The sequence below is a fragment of the Octopus bimaculoides genome, chromosome 21, assembly GCF_046866305.1.
Source record: "Octopus bimaculoides isolate indiv1 chromosome 21, ASM4686630v1, whole genome shotgun sequence".
Classification (NCBI taxonomy): domain Eukaryota; kingdom Metazoa; phylum Mollusca; class Cephalopoda; order Octopoda; family Octopodidae; genus Octopus; species Octopus bimaculoides.
The window spans coordinates 28,894,724-28,899,710 of record NC_142948.1 but is presented as its reverse complement, the minus strand read 5'-3'; the positions used below and the strand labels follow the sequence as shown (position 1 = coordinate 28,899,710).

Genomic DNA, 4,987 nt, shown 5'->3' with positions numbered 1-4,987 from the left:
AAACTGAAAGAAGCCCGTCATACATACATATACAAACCAGCATCGGTTAACAAGCACTGGGGGTGGGGGTGAGAGAAACATAAACAAACATACACACACACATCTATATAAATGTGTGTTTGTGTTTCTTGATGTTCGTTTCCCTCCACACCGCTTGATAACTGGTGTTGGTTTGTTTACGTCTCCGTAACATGACGGTTGATTGGCAAAAGGAGAACGATAGAAGTACCGAGGTCGAGGTCGAATTGTTCAGCTAAACCCTTCAAGGTAGTGTCCCAGCACGGATACGACCCAGTGAATGGAACAAGAAAAAAGACACACACACACACACAGATCTCTAAACTCACCTCCACATAGAACGAGAAACAATCTACGAGGAGACCCTGAAAAATTCCGGTAAACTTTCAGATTAACACCCGCACGTTAATTCCGTCCCTAACCCTAACCGTAACCCTAAACCCTAACCCTAATCCTAACCCGGCTCCTAAAACCCTAACCCTAACACCCTAGTGAAAATCGTGCGGGTGTTAATCTGAAAATTTACCAAAATTCCTGGTTTTAAGGGTGTCGCGAAAAACCTGGTTGGAATTCCAGCCTTCCAAGTTCTTTTACGGGGCTTAGAAAAACTGAAGGACCTCTGCAATAAGTGAGTGAATCTGAGAGGGAAATATGTTGAATAAAATCATAATTAACTGATCATCCTGTGTTTTCTCTTACCCAAACCAGGAACTTTTCAGCACCCTCTCGTGCACATGTGTGTGTGTGTGAGAGAAAGAGAGAGTGTGTATGTGTATGTGTGTGTTTGTGAGGCGTAGGAGTGGCTGTGTGGTAAGTAGCTTGCTTACCAACCACATGGTTCTGGGTTCAGTCCCACTGCGTAGCACCTTGGGCAAGTGTCTTCTACTACAGCCTCGGGCCGACCAAAGCCTTGTGAGTGGATTGGGTAGACGGAAACTGAAAGAAGCCCGTCGTATATATGTATATATGTGTACGTGTGTGTATATATGTTTGTGTGTCTGTGCTTGTCACCCCAACATCGCTTGACAACCGATGCTGGTGTGTTTACGTCTCCCGTAACTTAGCGGTTCGGCAAAACAGACCGATAGAATAAGTACTAGGCTTACAAAGAATAAGTCCTGGAGTCGATTAGCTCGATTAAAAGGTGGTGCTCCAGCATGGCCACAGTCAAATGACTGAAACAAGTAAAAGAGTAAAAGAGTGTGTTTCCATGAGTGTATGTACACACAAACAAACATTTAAAAGACAGCCAGGGAGAATGAAAACAAACTCGAAGAATACTTATTACATTTGCAGACATACACACACAGAAGCGAAGTTACATGCACATGTACGGAATAATTTTTGCCAAAATCGATTAAGTACCAGTCAAGTATTGAGATCAATTTAATCGGTTATCAATGGATTACAAAATCATCATAGATATCGGGCAAATTTAAATACGGTTATTTAGATCAGGGTTCAAATAGCTCTGCAGTTAAGTTTGTTCTCATTATTCTGGGGTCGTTAAAGAAAGAAAGAAATATATATATATATATATATATATATATATATATATGAATGGAATCTTAATCTTGAATTTAATTAGGTATAGGTGTAGCTTTGGGCTTAAGACGTTTGTTTGCCAAACTGTGGTCTTGTGTTCAGTTCCATTGCGTGGTATCTTGGCCAGTCTCTCTTTACTATAGCCCTGGGCCGATCAAAGCCATATGAGTGGATTTAGTAAACTGAAAGTATCTCACGTGTGTGTGTATGTGTGTGTTTATGTTTGTCCACTACCACCACCACCACCACCACCACCACTACCACCACCGTTTGACGACTGGCATTGGTTTGTTTACCTCTCTGTAACTTAGCAGTTCGGCAGAAGAAAAATAAACACCAGACTTAGAAATATAGTATTGGCGTTGATTTGTTCGACTAAACTCTTCAAAGCAGAACTCCAACGTGGCCGCAGTCCAATGTCTGGAACAAGTAAATAACTAAAGATAAGAGTGAACCAGAGAGAGAGAGAGACAGACAAACAGACAGACAGAGATAGACAGAGAGCACTCGTTTAGGATTCGACCTGCTAGAAATAGAAACCAAATCACATCTTAGGATCTTAAAAACTAAAAATAGCATTGACCAATGCAGTCGCAGATGTTTACCGTTGGAGCGAAAAGGTGGTTTGGCACCAGATAGTGGGTCTATAACCAGAGATCTACCCAACGAGGGGTTTGTCAGGGACAAGAGAATCACAAATATAACACGAAAGACATGTTATGTAATCCCTGATGCTGGTTTTACGTTTGAGAGAAAATACGAGATGGTCACGGCGAGATTGTCTTTGCTCGTAGGTTTGTTGGATCGAAGATTACATGAAGCTAAGCCATAATAACAGCCAAATGGCTTTAACAGCGAACACTAATGCCTTCATAAACACATGTAATCGATGAAAAGACGGAAACCTTTAAGTGCTTGCTAGAAATAACAGCGAAATCTTCATATGACAACGTTACGGCTTAAGGGGAAAAGAACTGACTGGTCAAGCTGCTTTAACCAAAGATCTGCTTTATCAGGTCTGACCTGGGAGGGATCAGAAGGCTAGAAATAACAACATATATATATATATATATATATATATATATATATATATATATATATATATATATATAAATATATATATATATATATATATATATAAATATATATATATATATATAGGCTTACATAGCATAAAACATGCTTACACAAAAACATCACGCTCGTATATATATATATATATATATATATATATATATATATCTACTGACACTTATAATACATATGCAGACACGCGTATATAGATAAATAAACATCGATAAACATAAGAGATAAAAAGACAATCTATAATAGCATACCTGTGAAATAAAATACCTTTGTATTGACGATAGGTGCTGATCATATGTACGTAGATACGAAATAGGATTCAAATATATACAATGTATATCTTCCACAGCCGTTATATTATCCTTCTGCAGCAAAGCATGGCATAATATATATAATTATATATATGTATATACTTTGTATAAACACTATAGATTGTATTTATAGTTGAAAAGAAACCGTTTTTTTTTTATTATTATCTGTGTCTATATTTGTCCTGAGTTTGTTTTTCAATGTAGAATTTGGTTTTTCGTTATTTTAACTCCTTTTGTCATCGACCTCTCTCCTCCGTTAGTCGTATTTGTAATTAATAAAAGCAAGCTATACTAATTACAAATATCATTAGTAGTAATATATATATATATATATATATATATATATATACAGTTGTTGTTATCGTTTAGCTCAGTTCTGAGTTGAACAAGACAGACCTATGATGATCAAAGGTGCAAGTGGTGAGTGTCCCGGTCCCGTCTTGTTTTTGTTTGTTTCAAGCAATATTCATCCGGGACTACATAACTCAATGTACTCCCGTTTTATTTCTTCTGAAGGTTCATTTGTTATACATATATATACATATATATATATATTATATTTTGTTTTCTCTTAATGGTGGTTGGCTGTGATTTGACTGCTGTTTCTAGCAAGCCATGTAAACGCGCGAAATTACTTCACTGCGTCGTAAATGTAATTGTTGTTCCTGAAAGTGTTGGTCCTGCTGTTTGTTAGAGTTAATGTCAGTTAAAACCAGGGTATAATTAATAGTCTAATCATTATCTCGCTTGTGTAATAAAACATAGCAAAGCAGTCCAGGTTTTATAGTTTGTTGTGGGAATAAGAACTTATTGTAAATGATTATGTCGAAGTATCTTGTTCCGTTTTCTATTATTTCTTCACCTTTGGCAATCGTTCAGAGAGTTTTAGGTTAGTTTTAAGGTGCTAAACAGGCTTAGTTAAGTAGATTAACAAATATATACTTCCCTTTCATTTCTCCAGCATTCACAGCTAATCAGGGTAGGAAGGAATTTCAGAGCGAATGGCACAAAAACGGTTTCTTAATGGAAGTTGGCGAAGATGATGATGCAGAGATAGATAAAAAGCAAAAATAAGTACTTGTTATATTAGCATAATTAACACACCACACACGGATCTATATACATATATATATATATATATATGAATCTATGTACGAATGTGTGTTTGTGTAGGTATATATATGTGTATTTGTGTATGTACTTGTATGTGTATATAGATAGATAAGTGTGTATATGTGTCTGTAGGTGTTTATAAATACGTGAGAGAGTGTATTTAAACTATTATAGTAAGCAGACGTAGAAGATATTAACAGCAACTCATTATAAGGCGTGCAACGACTAGTTTGGATAATAGCATTGCTAAAACTCAGCTTGGAGTTTCCTTTCTTTTTTTCTTCTTTTCGTTTTCATCCACTCTATCACTTCCCCTTATTTCTCTCTGTGTCTCTCTCTATCTTTCTCTATTGCTTTCTCTCTCGTCTATATTTTCCCTCTCTCCTTCTATCAGTTCTACATTTCTCTGTCTCTGTCTCTCTCTCTCTCTCTTTTTCTGTCTTTCTTTATTGCCTTCTCTCTCTTTTATATCACTTCTATATTTTTGTCTCGCTCTTTCTCCCTCATTATTTCTGTCTGTCTGTCTGTCTCTCTCTCTCTTACTCACTTCTATATTTCCCTTTCACTTGCCCTCTCTCACTTCTATATCTTTCTTTCTCTCCTTCACTCACTTTCTGTGTCTCCTTCTCACCTCGTTGTCTTTCCATGCCATCTCTCTCTCTCACACGCACACACACACACACTCTCTCTCTCTATCTCTGCTTTTTTTATTTACCTTCCTCTCACGTCTTCTCTTCACTCACTTTATACATGTCTCTCTATCGATGCCGTACGATCCCCTCCTGCTATCCCTCATCAGTCTTTTGTGTGTGTGTGGAGCAGATACACGGAGAATTACAGGGAGGCGTGGGGGGAGAGGTCCAGAGGAGAGGGGTGGGCGGTGATGTTATTAATAACATTGGGTGCTATTGCAA

At 37.4% G+C, this 4,987-nt stretch overlaps 1 protein-coding gene across 1 annotated transcript in view; it reads right to left on the bottom strand.

The window, feature by feature from the left end:
* LOC149131544 (LIM domain transcription factor LMO4.2-like) overlaps positions 1 to 4,737 on the bottom strand; it is a 201,031-nt gene extending 196,294 nt beyond the window's left edge. The window contains exon 1 of the mRNA XM_089338989.1: positions 2,901 to 4,737. The gene's annotated coding sequence lies outside the window, so the exon portion shown is untranslated. The remainder of the gene's footprint in view (positions 1 to 2,900) is intronic.
* Between the last annotated feature and the right edge of the window lie 250 nt (positions 4,738 to 4,987).